We start from the raw sequence: 22,530 nt of genomic DNA, 5'->3' as shown, positions 1-22,530 counted from the left end.
AGCACACTCAAACACAGCTAGCTTTGTACATTTCTATCCCTTCACCCACTTCTAGAATATACAGAGCGAAGGACAGCTTAGCCTGATATAGCTGAGTGGCATCAGCTGAAAAAGATCACTTACCAGAGCTCTCTTCTCTTGCATCATGCACGCCAGAGATGGACTGCTGAGACTGGCTAGACCCCTCTGGAGAGGAAAAGAGGTCCTGACTCACCACTCCACGAGACGACCCTGCAGTGGGCTCCACATCATCCTCCAACTCAACTTCCTCGTCCACAACTTCATCCTCCGGATTAGGTCCACTGCCTCCAGCCCCGCTGAAGTATCCATGAGACTCTTGGAGATGGGGTCACCGACAAGGATGGCATCCAGCTCCTTATAGAGTGGCAGGTCTTTGGTGCAGCATCAGAGCAACGGGTTGCCTCCCTTGCCTTCTGGTACGCCTACCTCATCTCCTTTCCTCTTTGCACGGCACTGCTGCCTGTCCCGTTCATAGCCCTTATCCAACAAGCCATGAGAAATCTGCCCATAGGCATTGAAGTTCCTACGGCTGGAACGGAGCTGGGATTGCATAGCCTCCCTTCCTCACAGTGCCAGTGGATCCAACAATTCAGGTGTGTTCCAAGAGAGAGAGCATTTGCCATGTGGAGTTGCCATGGTCAGATGGCAAGATACAATGTGAGCTGTCCACACCAAGCAAACAGGAAATGGAATTTCAAAAATTCCTGGGCCTTTAAAAGGGGAAGGGCGGGTGCCTGTGTACCTGGGTGCAGAATGGGCATTGCGGGACACTTCCTGGAGGCCATTTACAGCGACATAACTAAGCACGGTGTCTACACTGACACTTTGTTAATATAACTTTGCCACCTCATTGAGGTGGTTTTATTTTGTCGGCAAAGCAGGAGAGTTTTGTCAGCAGAATGAGTATTGTAGTGTGTACACCTCCACTGTTTTGTCGACAAAACCTGACTTTTGTCAAAAAACTGTGTAGTGTGGACAAGTTAGTTAATGGTGCTTAAATACATGGTGTGGTTATTGCCCTCCTCTAGAGACACTACTTCTTTGGTAGTCATCTTTTTTTCCCTTTGGGAAATATGGGAATTAAGATGTCATAAGAACATAAGAATGGCCATACTGGGTCAGACCAAAGGTCCATCTAAACCAGTGTCTTTCAAAGTTCAGGTCGCAACCCAGTACTGGCTCGTGGCATGTAAGGCACTGGGTCACCTTGCTCAGCACCCACAGACCTAGCGGCTCTGGTCCGCACTGCCGACCGGGACGTTAAAAGTTTTGTTGGCGGTGCTGCCCAGCTAAGGCAGGCTACTACCTACCTGTTCTGACACTGCACTGCACCCCGGAAGTGTCCAGGAGCAGGTCTAGCTTCTAGGCAGGGGGGCCACAGGGCTCTGCGCGCTGCCCCCACCCCGATCACTGGCTCTGCACTCCCACTGGTTGGTTCCCAGCCGATGGAAGCTGTAGGGGGCGCCGCGGGGCGGTGCCTGCAGGCAAGAGCTGCACAGAGCCGCTTGCGCACCTCCACCTAGGAGCTGGACCTTCTGCTGGCCCCTTTTGGGATGCAGCACAGTCTGTGGTGCCAGAAGGTGGGAAGCCTGTCTCTGCACCCTGGCTGTGCTGCTGACCGGGAGCCACCAGAGGTTAGTTCGCACCCCAACCCCATGTCTCAATCCCCTGCTCCAGCCCTGAGCCCCCCCCAAACCCAGAACCCCTTCCTGCACCCAAAACTCCTCATCCCTGGCCCCATCCCAGAGCCTGCACTCTTAGCCCAGCCCTCTGACCCCCCACCACACTCCAACCCCCTAACCCAGCTGTGAGCCCCCCCAACCCAGAGTCCCTCCTGCACCCCAAACCCCACATCCCCCGTCCCACCCTAGAGCCTACATCCCCAGCCCAGAGCCCCAGCCCACACCCTGAACCCCTCATTCCTGGACCCACCCCACAGCCCTAACCCCCATACCCCAACCCTTCAAGCCCCAAACCCAGTGCCCCTCCTACACTCCAAGCCCCTCATCCCCAGCCCAGAGCCCTGACCCCCTCCTGCACCCGACCCCCTGCTCCAGCCCTGAGTCCCCCCCAAACCCAGAGCCCACCTACACCTCAAACTCCTCATCCCCAGCCCCACCCCAGAACCTCCAGCCCAGAGCCCTGACCCCCTCCCGCACTCCAAACCCCTGCTTCAGCACAGAGCCCCGTCTCACATCTTGAACCCCCCATTCCCAGCCCCACTCCACAGTCCTCACCCCCATACCCTAACCCTCTGCCGCAGCCCTGAGCCCCTCCCACACCCCAAACCCCTCATCCCTAGTTCCGTTGGGTCGTGGGAATCAACAATTTTCTTCAACTGGGTCCCCAGAAAAAAAAGTTTGAAAACCACTGATCTAGACAAATATCCTAGTTTCCAACACTGGCCAATGCCAGATGCTTTAAAGCAAATGAACAGAACAGGGCAATCATCAAGTGATCTGTCCCCTGTTGTCCAGTCCCAGCATCTGGCAGTCAGAGGCTTAGGAACACCCAGAATGTGGGAGTGCCTCCCTGACCATCCTGGCTAATAGCCATTGATGGACCTATCCTCCATTAACTTATCTAATTCTTTTTTGAACTCAGTTATGGTTTTGGACTTCACATCATCTCCTGGCAATGAGTTCCACAGGTTGACTGTATGTTGTGTGAAGAAGTACTTCCTTATGTTTGTTTTAAACCTGTTGCCTATTAATTTCACTGGTGACACCTAGCTCTTGTGTAATGTGAAGGGGTAAATAACACTTCCCCATTCACTTTCTCCACACTATTCAAGATTTTATAGACCTCTATCATATCCCCCCTTAGTAATATCTTTTCCAAACTGAACAGCCCCAGTCTTTTTAATTTCTTCTTGTATGGAAAATGTTCCATACTTTATAATCTTTTTTGTTGCCCTTCTCTGTACCTTTTCCATTTTTAATGTGTCTTCTTTTGAGATGGGGCAAATAGATCTGTTTTGTCTCTGCTGCTGCCTGATTGCATACTTCCTGTTCCAAATGAAGTGTGTGGTTGATCAGTCAATTCATAACTCTGGTGTTCATAACTGAGTTTCTAATGTAATTTATATCTGGTTAACTTATTAAAATTGTCATATAACTTTATTAATCAATTCCATTTGTTATTAGCCCTGTGTTGTGACGTTTTACTCCATATGTTTTTTGGAAATATGCTTATGAGTGTGAATATGATGTAACTGGAATATGCTTTATGCAAAAGGTCTCTTGTAAGGTATCATAACGAAGGTTATAACCTACTGAATATATTTCACCTATTTGTATGTATGTAACATTCTTGTATCTGATTCTAGAAATACGAAGTATAACTCTGAGGTCCTATTGTAATTATGCAAAGTGTGGGCCATTAATGGTGGTTTAAAGAATCTTGATGGCTCCCATTGACTAGGACAATTGATTGTAAATGGCTCTATTTACTTACAAACCTTCCTGTGTATGTTTAGGCCAACCCAGGAAGAATGAAGGCTGGGGTCTCACAGGACATGTGATCATGTCACCTGATACTGGAATCCATCTTAAATCTGGAACTTTTCCATTTAGAAGGAGGGGTGGGAACCCAGAGAGACAAAAGATTCCTGCCTTGTGCCAAAGCTATAACAGGAGATGGAACTGAACAAAGGGGGCTTCCAGTCATGAGAACACCCCTGCTTTCCACCTAAGATGGAACTAACAAGGACTGTACCAGGGGAAAGGATTGGGCCCAGACTAGGAAGGAGGGTCTGGGTGTTATAGGTGACCTGCTGAGCAGTTTTTGGGTAAAATCTGCAGCTTTGGGGGCGTGGACTAGACCTGGTCTGTTGCAGCAGGCTAGCATGTCTGGCTCAACAAAGTAGGGTTCTGGAGTCCCAATCTGGCAGGGAAAATGGGCTCAGAAGTAATCTCAGCATGTCAGGTGACACTCCCAAGGAGGTCTCTGTGACCGAACTCATCACACATGTAAACATGACATTTTGCAAAAAGAGACTGTTTTCTGCTTGATCTTTTATGGAGGGGAAGAGGCTGTTGCCTTCTCTATAACAGTTAACAGAGGAGCAAATATAGTGGAATAGTATGTACCCCAATTCTGGGACATGAATATAAATTCTGGTGCTGCCTTTTTGCTGCTTTTCATATGGATAAAGTAAGCAATATCTTTTCAGCATGCTTTTTTTCCTGGCTCTCCCACAAGTGATTTGCATTAATCCGTACTCCTACCCCCAAATTGGCTTATTTAGACGAAAAATGCTCTTTTCTGCAGGAATGCAAATTTCTCTGCTTCCAGCTTTCTAAAATACTCTGGAGACTATAGTGATGGGAGTTCCCGGAGTGCAACCTAGACTGTGTGACTGCTGAGCCCTCTGTCTCACCAACCTGGGGTATCCCTCTCACTCTGTAATGCTGTGTCAAGCCACAAACCTCTGGCAGGTACTGCACTTACACAGACACCCACAGGCAAGGGACACACCCAGCAGAGTTGTATGAATGCTTTCTCAGCAACTCATGAACCAACAATAGAGTTTCCAGCCAATTCGCCCGTGTTCCCCAGCCTTGCACCCCAGAACTGCACTGTCTTGCACTGGCCAGAAGCCTCATTATCCAGTCCACCCCTCCCTCAATATGGAGAGGACACAGACTACCCTTTGTAAACTGAGCTGAGATTTCAACCCAAACACCCTGTTTTAGGTAAAATATAAAACAGATTTATTAGCTACCAAAAGATAGATTTTAAGTGATTATAAGTAGCAGGCATAGAAAAAAAATAAATTTGCAGTTTGAGTTCTACAAACTAAACAGGATTTGAATCAAGCAGATTCAATAGATGGCACAAACAGGTCACATATCCTGAATATACAGGCTGGAACTCTTTTCTGGCCTGCGACCACCCTCCCCCATTCAAAGTCTCTGTCCTCCAGATGTTTATTCCTGGTGTTGAGTTGAGGGGAGAGAGAGGCCAAGTGATGATGTTACTTATTCTTTTTTATAGTTTCTTCCATCTTGCTGAAAAGGTCTTTGCTGTGAGATGGGCTAGTCAATCCCCATTGGTCAAATGTCTCCATTGTCTTTGTGTTCTCTTGGAGAAGTCTCCGTTGTGTACAGTTCCTGGAATAGTGGATTCTTTCCTTGACTACTGTTTGGCTATTCCACTGTTGTACCTGAAAGGCTGGCTGTGGGTGTTCCCAACTTCACAACATTTTTCAGTAACATGTAGAGCAATACTCCATAACCTCACATATAATGTTTACAGCACATACAATCAAACAGGATATTAATGTTCAACAGGTCAAGACTTTTAAAATGATACCTCACAAGGCATATTTGGGACAAAACATATCATTATATCATCATGGTGAATATGGGGGTTCCAGGGTGCTTCTTTGAGGTACAAAGTGTCACAACTATACTGTATCTTAAAGGAGAGATTAAATATCATGCCCTAGTACACAAATTACTAGATATAATATAAACTTGAACCTAGATCTTATTAGATTCTGTAGGAAGATTACCGACTCTAATTTAGGTTGGTCATCCATAAATTATTTTTATAGTCTCCTTTACTTGGTGCCTCATGTCTCATATAAAGTCAATATCAGAGACAATCTTCCGTATTTCTGCAATAATTATGTAGATGATCATAAACTGTTATTCAGATTTTTGATTTTGAACAATGAATATAAAACATTGCCATTTCTTGAAAATATTTTTTATTTTTCCTTGTAGTTGTCTCTCTTTCCTTGAAACATATGTGGTTACCTGACTTACCTAAATTGGAAATAACATCTGAATAGGTTCTGAATCTGAATTTTGTCCATGGCAGATATCTTAATTTAGGTGCTTTGCCCTCCTTCCTATTCTTAGGAAAACAGACATCATTGGTCCTTCTCCCTCCTTTACTCTCTAGTCTGTACAGAATGTCTATGAAATTCAAGATGAGATAATATTAATAAAGCAAATACCCTGATTATTCAATGAGTTTGCAGAAAAGGAAATGCCATAACTTAATTTCTTTGGCATTTCCATGTGACTTTTAATCTTCAGTACTATTAACATTCAAATGCTTGTGGCTGGAAGCTAAGGAATGACAAATCATATTTTTTTCTATTACTTTATAGGCTTTTTGTGCATTTTAGAATTCATTAATGAGGATTTTTGTGTCTAATTACTGGAGCTCCTAAGACCAGAGTTTTATTCCAGCAGACTTGATTTTATTCATTTATTTTATCTGAAGAACATCACAGAGAATTTAGTCATCTTTAGAGAGAGAGAATATGCATGTCCTCATACTCCAGATACCACTAGTTCAAATGCTTGATATTAGAGCTAGGCATTAGAAAGTGTAAGAGATTAGGACATTCATGTTTTCAGGAAGGGTTTAACTCTTAATACTCCCCAGTTCAAGTAGTGGCCATAGCCGTGATTTGATAGAGCCTATCAATTCTGTATATAGGCTGCCCAAAAATTTGTTAAAGGTTTTCACTAAATTATGCCTGCTCTCTTTTCTGAATAGTTTGGAGTTCCCTGGATGATTACACACTTAAAATAAGCCTAAAATACTGTCAATTGTCTTTTAATTGTGGTAGCCTCTATTCTAGCATCAGAATTACAAAATAATGTCTTTCAACACTCTTGTTTTGTCAGTTCCATGCAACTAAAGGGCTGCCTCCTGCACCTACATGATAGGTAATGGGGACAGAGTATCCAGGATACTATGTAAGGCTATCCTTAGTTTCCTTTTAATGTCCCCTTAGAGGCGATGTTTATGGGATATATCCCATTAAATTTGCAGAGCCAGAAGACCCTTAGGGAACTCTTTTTGCAACCCTACACATTGCTCTGTGGATCCACTAACTTCTGGGAACCTGCCTTGGTATGCCAATATTATGGCATCCCATTGTATCTATGCTAGAGAAATCACAGAAGGGACATTCTGTAGCTTGGAAGTAGCTAAGGGAAGTGGGGAGCATACCATGCTGTCTTTGTTGCCTCACCTTCTGCAGGATTAGGAGGCACTTTGTTTCCTAATTTCTCTCCCCTTCCTTTCTGGCCCATGTAATAGAGGGAAGCATAGGATCCAAATCAATTTTGAATAAAATCTCATGAAGTATTGGCAACCTTCCATGTTGCTCAATAAAATGCATTTCTCTTGTCATGCCAAATCCTTGGTTTATATTAGAGTAATTTGTAAAATTAACCAGCCTTGGTGAATCAATAATCCTGAGTTTCTCAATTTGTTTTATGATTTTGTCCTTACAGACTTCAGTCTACATTTAAGGCCACATTCCCATGAAAAGGGCACTTGAAATAAAAATCTCTCTATTGTTTGATGCAAAAAAATTAACTTCACCCACTTTATTTTTTAACACTAAAACCAAAATGTAAATGATTAAAAGTTTGCTTTCTTTCATGCATGTACATATTTTGTGGTACTATGGCATCAAACAACTCTATCATAAGCTCTGTGGGGCAGGGACCAGTTTGTTTTTTAAGCATTGCTTAGCACAGTTGGCTCCAGGTCCATGACTGGGGGCTTCTAGGTGCTACCATAGTACAAATAAATGCTGCAGGGTGCAATTTAATAGAGCAGCAACTAGGTTTTTAATTTCTGGTTTTGCAGAAAAATAGTTGGAACTCAAGAGGTAAGATTTTTGTATATCTGTGATGCAGATTGTGCAAAGCAGAACAGCATTGGTTCTACCTTAGTAGAACATTTATTTCAGTTCGAATACTCAATTTTCACTAGGGTGGAAGCAGAATTGGTCTCTGCATGTGCAATGAAAACCATTATACACCACTACCTCAATATAACGCCACCCGATATAACACAAATTTGGATATAATGTGGTAAAACAGTGCTCCGGATGGGGCCGCGCACTCTGGTGGATCAAAGCAAGTTATAATACAATATAACACGGTTTCACCTATAACGCAGTAAGATTTTTTGGCTCCCAAGGACAGTGTTATATTGAGGTAGAGGTGTATTTACATTTTGAAATACTCAAACTTGCAGCCTGAATATCATCCAAATGTAGGTGTTTTTTCCATTACACATACACCGCTGCAGTCTTTTAATTCAGCAGTCTCCGCTGTGCATTGACCTTTTGTAGGGTGACCAGACAGCAAGTGTGAAAAATCAGACAGGGTGGTGGATAATAACCTATGTAAGAAAAAGCCCCAAATATTGGGACTGTCCCTACAACATCGGGACATCTGGTCACCCTAACCTTTTGTAAGAGCATTGTAGAAATCAGCATTTGTATTTCCTGGGGTTTTGTGAACATTTCTTTTTGATTCTCCTCTCACTCCCATTATGATCTGTGCGCTTATGCACAGGAGCATTTGGCCCATGTGTATTTTGTGCATTGTTTAATCTGGGTCTAGTCCACAGTTGTTTGGGCCAGCTGTGTGGCTAAGGATTAAGAGAAGTGTATGCATGTAGTATAGTGTAGGTTCAGAATCATATGCCACCTTTCACAGAGGTGCTGGAACAATTTATAGAGTGGGGATGCTGAGAGCCTTTGAACCAAACTACAAACCTTGCTTATGAGGGAAAGCACTTCATGTCAGAAGGTGCACTAGCACCCCCAGTTCCAACATTTATGGCCTTTCACTCTGAATTTCAGATTAGTATAAACCCAACAGTAGAAGGAAAATACTGTGGGGACTGTTCTGTTTTGTTTGGGCCCTGTTGCCTTCTTCATCCCAGTCTCACCCAATCCTGTGGAAATCCCCAGGAGCCCTGGGGGAAAGGTCTCTGGGTCTGGGCCTGGTTTAAGGTGAGTACTGACTCTACCTAGGGACAAAGCTGTCCCCTGCACCCACAGTAGCAGGGAGCTGGAAAGGCCATGCCCTGTCTGACACACCCTCACTCAGGAAGCGGCGGCGAGTGTAAAAGAACAATCGGGTCCCCCCTGCACCCCTGAGGTGACTGGGTAGCCAAGTGTGATGGGCAGCAGAAAGCTGCAGTGGGTAGGAGACGCAGCTCCCAACCCGCCCTCTCTCTCCAAACTGGCTGCAGCAAGCGGCAGGCTGCCGCCTGAGGAGAATGGGCGGGGGAAGGCAAGAGGGAAAAGAAGGACCCGGATGGAGAAGCCTGCCCTTCCCTCTCCTCCGCTCCCTACATGTGCGAGGAGCCTGGAGCGCGCGCGCGCGCGCGCACCCCCTCACACTCCGCCCCCCTCCCCCTTCTACCCGCAGGCCAACGGTCTGGGCACGCAACCCACATCCCAGAGAGAGGTCTCGGCCGCAAAGCTCGCGAGAGGACATGTCCGCGGCGACGGCGGCGAGAGAGGGTGAGTGAGGGGCGGACGGTGCTTCCATGTGGGGTCCGCGGGGGAGGATATATCACGTGACCGGCTGTGCGGTAGCTGAGGGCGGGGGGATTATTTATTCCCCTCCCCCCCCGTCCCCTGACTAAGAGATGATAGCGGTCGCTGGGCGGTGTGCTCCGCCCAAGGGTCAGGGTAAAGCTAGGCAATGTGTCTCCTGGGTTGGGACTGGCCGAGGCAGAGGGCTGGGAGTGGCAGCGAGGCGGGCCCCTACTGAAGCTGCTGCAGACCTCCCACTAGCCAGTCTAGTGGGAGGTCATGCGACCGCCTATAAAGGCCGGTGGTAGGGTGACCAGACAGCAAATGTGAAAAATTGGGTTGGGGGTAGGGGGGCAATAGGAGTCTATATAAGAAAAAGACCCAAAAATCAGGACTGTCCCTATAAAATTGGGACATCTGGTCACCCTGGCATGTGGAGGCCAATGGTGTGGGGGGCTGCAAGTTGTGCACCCCAGCCATGGACAAGGGTCAGGGCGGTGGTGCCAAAATGAGCCTGTTTCTTGTGCAACAGCAGCAAACCCTCTGAAAATAGAACCCATTTCACTGTCTTCTGGGCTGGGGGCGCTGGGCCTTTGGGAAGCTGACCAGCGCCAGGTGAGCTGGAGCGGTGAGATGCCTTTCGCTTAGATTTTGAACAAAAGAATTGTGTTTTGGAGTCTGTAAAGTGTTCCTTATTTCTGTCAGATAAACAGGGCTTGTCTACACTGGGAAATTGAGTGGCATAATTACACATATATGACTATAGTGCTATAGTTACACAAATATAACACTACCCCCTCCTGCCTCCTCCCCACACTGTCTGGAATAAGAGTGCTTTTTTTTTCTTCTTTTTTTTGCTTTAGTTTATGTGGTCTTCAGATATGCTACTCTGACTCTGAATAAATGAGTTTGCATGGTGCATTAGCTGTATAATGATATCACTAAAAAGTTGTGCCTGGAAATTTCCCCATGTAGAAAAACCCTTTATGTTCTAGTTTTATCACAAGTTGTTGAACTAGATTCAGGAATCATTGGATGAAAAGTATGATCTTTGTTATTCAAGAAATTAGACTAGGTCATCATATTGATCCCATTTGGCCTTAAAATGTATGAATGGAAGAGAGACGTTTGTCTTGTTTAAAGCGTTGGACTTGGAGTCAGGAGATCTGGTCCTGATGACCAAGTCACATAACTTCCTCTACATTTACTTACTTAGGAAAAGGTTAATAATAACTACCTGTTTCACAGGGCTTTTTGAAATACTTAATTATTCCTGGTGTGCTTTGAGATCCTTGGACTTTTGTGCAACTGGGATTTGGTTAATCAGCATTGTATGTAAAATAGATAATGTATTTGCAGCACATATGTATGTAGGTGTAAAGCAGCTTAAAATTGGTGAAAGATTTTGGGATTCTCTGCACAGAAGGAAGAATAAATAATTATGTTACAAAAAATGTCTACACATACATTTTGTTAACTTTGCCTTATCCATGTTTGTGCAACTTTTATGTTCAATTTTGATTGATTTTCCTTCATGTGCTTGAGAAACCTGACTATACAAATTACTCATCCAAACATTGAAGATAAACAATATTATAAGAATGACCTTACTGGGTCAGACCAAAGGTCCATCTAGCCCAGTATCCTGTCTTCCGACAGTGGCCTGTGTCAGGTGCCCCAGAGGGAATGAACAAAACAGGTAATCAAGTGATCCATTCCTTGTTGCCCATTCCCATCTTCTGGCAAACAGAGGGTAGGGACATCATCGCTGCCCACCCTAGCTAATAGCCATTGATGGACCTATTCTCCATGAATTGATCTAGTTCTTTTTTGAACCCTGTTAGAGTCTTGGCCTTCACAACATTCTCTGGCAAAGAGTTCCACAGGTTGACCGTGTGTTGTGTGAAGAAAAACATTTATTTTTTTGTTTTTTAAACCTGCTGACTATTATTTTCCTTCGGTGACCCCTAGTTCTTGTGTTATGAGAAGGCATATATAACACTTCCTTATTTACTTTCTCCATACCAGTCATGATTTTATAGATAGACCTCTATCATATACCCCCTTAGTCATCTTTTTTCCAAGCTGAAAAGTCCCATATGGCAGCATTTCCTTACCCCTAATAATTTTTGTTGCCCTTTTCTGAACCTTTTCCAATTCCAATACATCTTTTTTGAGATGGGGCGACCATTTCTGCACAGTATTCAAGATGTGGGTGTACCATGGATTTACACAGAGGCAATACAATATTTTCTGTCTTATTATCTATCCCTTTCTTAATGATTCCCAACATTCTGTTTTGCTTTTTTGACTGCTGCTGCACATTGAGTGGATGTGTTCACAGAACTATCCACAATGACTCCAAGATCTCTTTCTTGGGTGGCAACAGCTAATTTAGACCCCATCATTTTATACATATAGTTGGGATTATATTTTCCAATGTGCATTACTTTGCATTTATCAACATTGAATTTCATCTGCCATTTTGTTGCCCAGTCACCCAGTTTTGAGAAATCCTTTTGTAGCTTTCTGCAGTATACCTGGGATTAGGCATATGTGACTTTTGTGACTAGTCACAACTAGTAATGCATCTTAAACAGCAAGCTATACAGTAGACAAAATCCAAAGAATAATGAAGTAAATATGAGAAAATCACTATGCATTTGGATCTTGGACATTTCATAAACAGTAAAAACACTTTGAAATTACCACAAATTATTTGCTCAGCTCTCATTAGTATGTATAAAGTATTTAGACAAATACCAGCCAGTCATGTTAAATATTACTCAGTACTATGAGTACAGTATGTATTTTCATTTATGTTTATATGTAAGGGGAGCTGTGGCTCTTCCTTAACATTACATAGGTTTCCTCTTCAGATGGAAAAATGCCCAACATTTGAATTAATAAAACTGTTATTTTGATGACCTCTTCAGCAGCAACATTTGGCACTTCATGAAGTTCTGTTTTAATGTTTGGTGTTCAGTCTAGTTCTGTTTTGAAGTCGCTTGATCCCACATACTTGGCTACTGCTAAATAACATGTGTGTACGTGATATAGCTTATGTTCAGAACTTAATACTGTCAATGCAGGTTTTTCTCACACCAGCTTACAACAAACTATGTGGGAATTGAGGATGTCCAGTACCTTGCAGGAGGTGCTCTACCTTTCAGAATTGGGCCGTGTCTGAGGAAAGTTAAAGAAATTAGCCATTTAAAATTAGACTGGACAGAACACTAGAAAATAATCTTGAAGGAGCAATCCTATGGTGGTTTAGAGATTATAAAATTATAGGGTTTTTTCCATCTCTAATTTGTAATCAATGTTTAGGATTTATTTGAATTAAACATTCAGTAAAGCAAATATCTTATTTTGCAAAACAGTCCAGCAAATCAAGATGGATTCTTGCGCAGTGGAATGGTAACAAACCATTATAGTGTAACATTTGGAAAGGGAGTATATTTTTATTTTGAAAACTAATTTAGATTATCTAAATAAATGTTTGGGTGCAGGGAAGAGGAAACTGTACTCCAGAGGTTATGTTTTAATATATCACCTCCATTCTCAACCCCCTTCTCCAGCTTCTTTTTCTAATGACTGAAGCCCACATACTTACGGTTTCATTGCCCTTTTCTTAGCCTTCTACCTTCAGACATTTATCCCTTCTTTCAGTTGTAGGGACAATAATAATTAATTAAAAACTTTAACTTTCACAAACATTTTTAAAAAATGTACATAACTGTCAAGACTCATGCATTACTAACCAGAATAACTGCATGATCTTTTAGTGAGGGCCCTACTCAGTTCATGGTCCAGTTTGGTCAATTTCAGTCATAGGCTTTTAAAAATAATCAGTTTCACGGTTTCAGATATTTACATCTGAAATGTCACTGTGTTATAACCATGGGGATCCCAACCCAAAAGAGGGTGTGCGGTGCTGTCACAAGGCTATCCTGGGGTGGGGAAGGTGTTCACAGTATTGCCACTGTACTTCTGCGTTGCTGCTGATAGAGGCACTGCCTTCAGAGTTGGGCAGCCAGAGAGCAGAGGGTAGTGCAGAAGTGAGGTTTGCATGGTATGTGGGGGTCACCACTTTTTGGGTGGGTCCCTGTGGTCAGGGGGGTGGTGTGGTCCCTCCTCCCCCAGCCAGCGCAAGGTCCCTTTAGCCCCAAGAACTGGGACTGGAGCTGGGCAGGGGCGGAGCTGAGCTGGGGGCAAGGGTACCGGAACCTTTGTAGAAGCTCCACAGCTGCTCCCTGTTCAGTGCCTCCTTCCTCCCCGGGCTGGAGAGCAATGGGGCAGGAAGTGGGGTGGGGTTGCAGAGCTTCCTGCAGCTGGGGGAGGTTCTAAGAGATGGGTCTGACCTGGCCCCGGGAGTGGCCTTTGCAGGAGAAGAGGAAGTCCCGTCCCTCCCCAGCCCTGCCAGTACTAGCAGCTGGAGCCTGGGTGCATGGTAGGAGCCCTGGCAGATTACACAGGGCAGACCAGATTTCAAGGTCTGTGATGCATTTTTCATGGCCATGGAATTGATGGGACCTTACTTATAGTTTTATATCTAGGACCTTTCACACAGACTTAATTACAGGGTTAAAGCCAAAGTTGGTAAACTTAGTAATTAGCAAGATCTGCATATATTTAAACAAACGTGAAACACCATTTAACACCTGTAACCCTAAAGATAATGATTGAGATTTTTCAAAGCTAACCAGAGGATTTAGCTACACAATTCCTATTAATATTTGTGCATGTGTATTATGATATTTTAAGTCATACATTTCACTCATTGTCATAACAAAAGTGCCAGAGCACAAACATCAACATTCTTCCTTTTAAATGCCAACTTCTGAGAAATTTCTACTGTGAGAATTGTATTGTTCTTACTAGACTGAACTGGTTCCATAAGCCTCCCAAATCTGGGCAACTGCAGATGCTTTCCCTAGGTATGAGCAGATACCTAAAAGGAAAATATTTAAAGCCAAATACCCAAATCTGTCCCTTCTTATAGCAGTGTCAAAAATTCAGCCCAACTGCCAGGTATCAGTTGTCATAGCAAAAGTTCCAAAACACAACCACCAATCTTCTCCCCCCACCCTGCTTTTTTTTCTATACACTTCTTTATTCTTCATACTGGGAATCTGCAACCCCCCTAGATATGTTTTGATTATTAAAAGAAAGTAGTAGTAGTGTAGAATTTAAATGTTTCACGTGTAAAACCATTCCAACTCAGGGATTGTGCACATGATCGAGAATTTGAATTCAGAAAGATTTCAAAGCATGGTCAGACTTTAAGTCTTGAGTGTTATACTGTAGCTATGGAAAAAGGGCAGGGGAAAGCACCTCTGGGCTTGGTCTCTTAGTTAGATTTAACTGGAATGACAAATGATCATGTTATTCAAGGTGCCAAAGAGTCAGATTTGAATGCACTGAAATGAATTTTACTATATAAATTTGTAATTCAATAAAATATTTTCAAGTTCTAGTATCCTAGTTTTCTGATGTGAATCAAATCCACTTGCTCAGAACAGCTTGCAGGATCAGGGTCTTGGTTTGTAATTTGTAATGCTTTTTTGTTTTGCTTTTTAAATAGATATATAGATTTAAACATTAGTTCTTGTGGAATTATTTGTGATCTTCAATTTTTAGTTTTAATGTCAAATCCATTGTAAATGTGTTGAAATAGAGAATATAAAAGGGGGACACAATTTTAAATATTAGTATTAAGGCAAGTCAAGCACTGTGTTTTGTTTAACATAGGGAACTATTTTAGGTTTAAGAGCTCATTAGTTTTCTTTATTGCACAACATAGTCTTCAAAACAGCTCTAAGGTGTAATTCCTGTCAAGTAGAACTTAAAGGGCTATTCATTAATTTAATATTTTACCAGTGTCTGAAAACATTTTGTGTACTCTTTTTTTCATGTAACGCTTAAGTTTACTACAACTGAAGTAGATTGTAAAGGGGGAAAACTATTTTTTGCATTTGACAGCACTTTGTATTCAATCACTTTCAACAGTTTCCTGTGTACAGTTAGTTTTCCATTTTTTGTTTGCTTGAATTTTTAATGCAGCATGGAGGGGGAGAGAAATTTTTAAAATTATGAAGTGGGATTGTTAAACCACAAAATATTGTTAGGGGGACTGTGGTAGGTATACTGTCTGAAACTATTTTTAAATCGCATTGTGAAATTGACTAGATTCGCAGTTGACAGTGTCCCTTTAAAGATTTGTGATCATTATGGTTATGTTGTTTTTTGGTAGAGTTTTATGTGTTTCTCTAGAGCAATATTTTTTAAGATTGTATAACAGACATTTTTAAAATAGGTTGGGGTTTCTTTTACCAGTTGTCAGTATTTGATTTGTTTGTTGTCCTTTAATCACAGTCTGTAAGTACACCTCTACCCCGATATAACGCAACCAGATGTAGCACGAATTCGGATATAATGCGTTAAGGCAGTGCTCTGGGCGGTGTGTTAAGAGTGGGAGGCGGGCAGGAGGCGGGTGGGCAAACGGGGTGAGGAGGCGAATGGGGAGGTGAGCGGCAGGCAGGATGGGGGTGAGAGAGTGGGCGGGAAGACAGCGAGCAGGAGAGTGGCGGGCGGGCGGACGGACGCAGAGAGGCGCACTGGATAGATGGTGACGAGACTAGCAGGGAGGTGAGTGGCAGGCAGGTGGGCGGGTAGGTACCTACCTGGGGAATTAGAAATTTTGATAATAGAGGTCTTTTCATCTAATAGACAAATGTATATAAGATTAAATGGCCGAAAGTTGAAGCTAGACAAATTCAGATTAAAAATAACATGCACATTTTAAACAGGACAATTGGAACAACCTACCTAGCAATATGGTAGATTCCCTATCACTGGCTATTTTTAATTCAAGATTGGATGTTTGTCTAAAAGATGGGGGGAAGGATAGATCAGTGGTTTGAGCATTGGCCTGCTAAACCCAGGGTTGTAAGTTCCCTCCTTGAGGGGGCCATTTAGAGAACTGAGGTAAAAATCTGTTTGGGGATTGGTCCTGACTTGAGCAGGGGGTTGGACTAAATGACTTCCGGAGGTCCCTTCCAACTCTATGATTCTATGTGCTCTGGTTCAGACAGGAGCTAATTCAGGGAAACCTGTGGCCTGTGTTACACAAGAGATCAGACTAGATGATTACATTGGTTCATTCTGGCCTTTTAATCTATTAATCTGTATATCTACATTTATATATGTATACATCTTGAAATAATTGTGGAGGATTTTTGGATGATATTTTATATTTTATTCCTTTTATACTTATGAAACCTATGTACTTTAATTTATGTCAAGTGCTTTTTCTTGGTCTGATACCATTTCATATTAGTGATCATCCTTCAACATGTATGTTTCCAGTAGATCTCAAAAACCAAAGCTACAGTTTAAAATAATTTAAATTAAAAATAAAATTTGGCAGTGCTTATTCAAAAATTTGTCTTTTTACTACGTATTGCTATATACTAGGTAACTTTCATTTGCTTTCTGTTAAGAGGTGATGTTGCCTGCTAGTGCACAGGATTGTGACTCAGGACTCTTGAGTTTATTCAGAACTCAATCAGTGCTTTGCTGTGGGAACTTTGGCATGTTGGTTAAATCTCTGTGTAGTTGGTTTACTCTTTAAAACTAGTGTAATACTTATGTAATCCACACAAGCAAGTTTCACCACACCTAATGTTAGTAAAGTGTTTTGATGTCATCAAATGAAAAGTGCTATAGAAATGCAAGTGTTATTAACAATGATTATTAAATAAAATGTTGCTATAGGCTTCAGTTATTCACTTCCAAAATAGCACCAGAGCACTAAATAGTCATGCTTTTTTAAAATTCCTTCTGCGCAAGACCAGATATATTTTCTTCCTTGTGGATTACTGATTGCATTGCATGAAATTGTGTGATTGGCAAAACACTAGTTTAACAAATCTTGTGAAAACATGTGACTTGAGCTACTTAGCAAAGCAAAAGAACTTGGAAAAAAATTGCAGTTAAAAATGTCATGAATTTCTTAATTCCATGCTTCAGGTGTTAAACTGTTACAGAAAATAAAAGAGAAATGATTGGATTTTTTCCATTAGTTATTTGAATAAAGAGAGAAATGGAGCTTTGTCATTGTTGACCACAAGCATGTTTCAGGTGTACATGGCAAAAATATCCACAGAACTACTTTGAATGTGGGGAAAAAAGAGAAGCATTGGTAGAGTATAGGGAACAGGATCAGACAGTCAAGTATCAGGGGGTAGCTGTGTTAGCCTGTATCCACAAAAACAAGAAGAAGTCTGGTGGCACCTTAAAGACTAACAGATTTATTTGGCCGTAAGCTTTTGTGGATAAAAAAAACCTCACTTCTTCAGATGCATGGAGTGAAAGTTACAGATGGCAGGCATTATATAATGACACAATCAGACAGTGGAGATGAGCACAGATGTAGGCCATGGTGGCAAGATAAAGAGAAGATTTTTTTGGGGAATGTTGAAGTGTAGTGTTAGACCGTATTACAGTATAATGTTCTGCATTTATGCAAATTTATCTGGCATGCGTATGAACTAAGATTGTACTTAATCACTGAACTGTGTCTGCAGATGACATTTACCAGCCAAAGAAACTCCTTGATAAAATTGAAGTTCTGGATTTAAAGGTCTGTGTTTTGAATGTTGTATTTGCCGAATGTCCTCAACTGTAACAAAGTGCAGTGAATATTCCCAGTAGCCAGCTGTCACGGACTCACAGGTTCTGCCCACTCTTGGCCCGTAGGTCCCTGGGGGGAACCTCCTTCAGTGCAACAGCCCTTCTCAGGGGTCCACTCTCTCCCCGGGGGTTAAGCCCCTCCGCCTCCTGGAACCGCACCTCTCTGAGCCTTAGCATGCCTGTCTCTTGCTGTGGGCCCCCTCAGGGAGTCCACTCCCAGAGGGAATAATGCAACCCTGCTGTTCTCTAGACTGGAGTGACTCTCAGCCAGTGTAAAACAGGAGGGTTTATTGAGTGTCTGAACACAGCATAGGAAACTCTGAGGGCCCTCAGGCCTGGCCTCCCTCAACACAGTACATCTAAATCTCCCCTGCGTCCAGGTGGTCTCTTTCTGCACTCTCTCTCCAGTCTCGAGCCCCCTGCTTTCCAGCTGGGCATCTGATATCACCTCCCCCAAGCCCTGCCTCTGTCCATTGTCTTCTATCCAGGTAAACAGGGTCGCCTGGGCCTCCTCTTCTCTCAGCCATCCTTTGTACCCCTCTGGCTGGAACTGGCTGGTCAGGTCACCGGGGTCCTCTCTTCGCAGCCCATTGTCCTGCCACTGGCCAGAACCTGCTGTGACTCCCGAGCTGGGCCTCCCAGTCACCAGGTCACCAGTTGCTTGGGTATCCATTCTCCAGGCCATTGACTGGGGTCCCAAGTTCCGTCGCTGGTCCTCTGTAACAACAAACTCCCTCTCCCATCCACTCGTTAAACCAGTAACACCCAGGTAAACTGTGTCCAACCCCCTCTGCATGCAAACCATTGAAAAAACCAAGAAAAAAAAAACAAGAAACCCCCCCACTTCATCACATCAGCATCAAAGGGATAGTCAACACACCAGTTGTTTAAAATGTATTTAATCAACTGCAGAAGTCTCCTGGTGCATGGAGCATGTCTCTAGGGATGAAAGATTAGGTTTTGTTTTTTTAATGTTCAATTTTGCCAAACAAACAAACGTATCTCAAAGGGTAAACAAAAACATTAGTATTTAAACAAGTTAGTAAAATCTTGCTTAAGACCACCGTGTGATCCTGGTTGCATGTGGAACAGTATAAGACTGGAAACAATGGTAATTTATGGCATTTAGTAGGGGAGTGTTTGAGTATGCATGAGTTGAGGGAAGCAAAATGCCAGATTCTATGTTCTACAGCAGTGGCTCTCAACCTTTCCAGACTACTGAACCCCTTTCAGGAGTCTGATTTGTCTTGTGTACCCCCAAGTTTCACCTCACTTAAAAACTAGTTATAAAATCAGACATAAAAATATAAAAGTGTCACTGCACACTATTACTGAAAAATTGCTGACTTTCTCATTTTTACCATATTATTATTAATCAGTTGGAATATATATATTGTACTTACATTTGAGTGTATAGTACACTACTACCTCGATATAACGCCACCCGATATAACACAAATTTGGATATAATGCGGTAAAGCAGTGTTCCGAGCGGGTGGGGTTGTGCACTCTGGTGGATCAAAGCAAGTTCAATATAACATGATTTCACCTATAACGCAGTAAGATTTTTTTGGCTCCCAAGGACAGCATTCTATTGAGGTAGAGATGTATATAGAGTAGTATAAACAAATCATTGTATGAAATTTTAGTTTGTGATGACTTCACTAGTGCTTTTTGTAAAACTAGGCAAATATCTAGATGAGTTCATGTACCCCCAAAAGACCTCTGCGTACCCCCAGGGCTACACGTATCCCTGGTTGATCACCACTGTTCTCCAGGGTCTGTCTTGATACTTGGAAGGCATGATTCAAGATTGGACTTTCTGGTTGCCAAGTTGTGGAAATCTGCATAACTGGAGGTTTCTGGTTTTTATTTTCATTACGTTAATAAATCCCAGTTTTGTATGCTTAAAATAGACAATGAAACTAAGATTTAGTAAACTTGTGCAAGAAACTCATATTCCTATGAACATTTTTGTTCCACTTCCAAACTCTTATTGGTTTTATAAAAGTCTACTTTTGAAGCCTAACATGATGTCATTTTATTAATAAATTTAGTCATATTTGTGAATGTTCCTGATATTGTATCAACAGTATTGAACAAAACTTGTTTTCTCAGTACATTTTGTTTCTTTGTAACCATTTTATAAACATCTTAATAAGAGATTACAAGTGTGAATTGAAATTCTATCCAAAATTTTATCCTGAGTCAGTTATTCTCAAACTTAAATACTCTGTTAATTTGATTTTCCAGTCTCTTGTAAATCAGTTAAGTTTTGTAGAGTAAGTTAGATCAACTATGCATATAACATTTGTGACAGTAGGTAATTACCTGCACTGATGTTAGTCATGGAAAGCATACAAAGAACACTTAAATTGCCTATGGCTATTCTGTCTTCGTATCAATCCTTTTCTTAACAGTTCCTAACATTCTGTTAGCTTTTTTGACTACCACTAGACATTGAGCAGATGTTCTCAGAGAACTATCCACAATCACTCCAAGATTTCTTTCATGAGAGATAATAGCTAATGCAGACCCTGTTGTTTTGAATATACAGTGAAAGCTTTTTTTATCTGGCATGTTGGAGGAATGGGGGGTGCTGGTAAGTGAAAAATTCAGGTTAACTAAGAGGGAGGGAGTTTGGGTGCGGGGCGGGGGGTTGGAGTGTGGGAGGGAGTTCAGGGTACAGGCTCTGGGAGGGAGTTTGGATGCAGAAGCACTGGTCGCAGTACCGATCCCTGGAGGACACCGCTATTTACTTGCCTCCATTTTGAAAACTGACCATTTATTCCAAGCCTTTGTTTCCTATCTTTTAACCAGTAATTGATCCATGAGAGGACCATCCCTCTTATCCTATGACTGCTTAGTTTGCTTAAGAGCCTTTGGTGAGGGACCTTTTCAAAGGCTTTCTGAATGTCCAAATACCCCATATCCACTTGATCACCCTTGTCCACATATTTGTTGTTCCACCCTCAAAGAACACTCATAGATTGGTGAGGCATGATATCTCTTTATAAAAGCCGTGTTGACTCATTCCCCAACAAATTGTGTTCATTTGTGTGTGTGATCATTTTGTTTTTTACTGTAGTTTCAACTAATTTGCCTGGTACTGAAGTTAGGCTTACTGGTTTGTAATTGCCAGGATTGCCTCTGGAATCTTTTTAAAATATAGGCTTTATGTTAGCTATCCTCCAGTCATCTGACGCAGAGGCTGATTTAACAGATAGGTTACAATCCACAGTTAGTAATTCTGTAATTTCATGTTTGAGTTGCAGTTGTTTTGTGTGTAACTGAAGGGTATAATCTGGCCCTAAATGTTTAGCAATAGGTGTTTTCAAGGCAGGTCCTTTAAAGCCAATGAGCAGGTCCTTTAAAGCCTAGTCACAACCAGTTGCTAGGTAAAGCCGTGGCTGTCCCGCACAAGGAAGATGTGGCAAAGAGCTGCTTGATCTGGACACCGCAGAGAATAAATACAGGCACAGGAATAGATTTTAAGTGGCAGGCTGCAACTTTATTAAACTTAACACAGGGAAGGGGCACTACCCGCCTGGGCACCCTTAATCTCACATGCCAGGCATTTGAAGTGGTTCCAGTGAGGGGGGGTTACAGAGCTCCCACCATATAGCCCATAACTTGGGGCAGACTTTCTCAGCCTTCTGCTAGAACTCAGCTTGCTCCTCTGAATACTGCCACTGCTGCCCGTGAACAGGATAGAAGATACTAAAACTGGGGGGGGACCTCTGCCTGTGAAGTCCTCAAAGTCTTCTCCTATCCCATAACCATGAGGGGCATCAAAACTCCCAGTCTTTTATTTCTGGAAGCCATTTCTTTTAGCCTTTTAAATGATCTGGAAACTGGCCCCAAGTTGCAACAAACTAATATCCGTATCAAGTAATACCATGAATTACTAAATCCCATTCCCGTTTAACCTAACTGTGCCTCCAGGATGCTAAGAGGAAGGTGAAAAAACCCACTATGCCTATGCCAGTTTGGCCCCCAAAAGAATATAAATTCTTTCCTGACCCTGTAACAGATTGATTGTTTAGACCTGCTGTATCAGCAAGACGCAGCTCCAACACTACAGTTACAGGGGGGAATGGCTTCTGAAATAGAGCAAAACAATGCTCCACGTGGCCAGGCCTGGGGTTAAAAGTAATGAAAGGGATGAGCAAGGGACCAATCAGCTCCTTTCTTCCCCAACTGGCCAATGAGTGGATAAAGCCTCTGGAGGGGAGGGGCCATTGCTGTGTCCCCCAATGAGTACTCTCATACCCCTTTTTACTGGGGCTGTCCCAATCGCTGCCTGTCACTTCAATGTGACGTTGCACTTCATATAATTTTATGAAAGTATGCTAATGAATGTGAATATAATGTAACTGGAATATGCTTCATGCAAAAGGCCTCTTGTAAGGTATCATTACAAAGCTTATAATCTACTGAGTGTGGTCATCCTATTTGTATAAATGTATTATTCTTGTATCTGAAACTAGAAATAT

At 42.5% G+C, this 22,530-nt stretch overlaps 1 protein-coding gene across 10 annotated transcripts in view; it reads left to right on the top strand.

Moving 5' to 3' along the window:
• Nucleotides 1-9,214: 9,214 nt before the first annotated feature.
• The window catches only part of MRTFB (myocardin related transcription factor B), a 184,320-nt gene continuing 171,004 nt past the window's right edge, over nucleotides 9,215-22,530 (top strand). For 4 of the 10 annotated variants that reach the window (XM_039491247.1, XM_039491246.1, XM_039491251.1 and 1 more), the window contains exon 1: nucleotides 9,215-9,322. The gene's annotated coding sequence lies outside the window, so the exon portion shown is untranslated. Of the gene's footprint in view, nucleotides 9,323-9,353; nucleotides 9,494-9,869; nucleotides 9,953-22,530 lie in introns of those variants that run through there. The other 6 variants (XM_039491237.1, XM_039491242.1, XM_039491241.1 and 3 more) reach the window with 6 other exon arrangements.

The sequence above is a fragment of the Mauremys reevesii genome, linkage group 10 (assembly GCF_016161935.1).
Source record: "Mauremys reevesii isolate NIE-2019 linkage group 10, ASM1616193v1, whole genome shotgun sequence".
NCBI classification, from domain to species: domain Eukaryota; kingdom Metazoa; phylum Chordata; order Testudines; family Geoemydidae; genus Mauremys; species Mauremys reevesii.
This window is presented reverse-complemented; position numbering and strand designations above follow the sequence as displayed.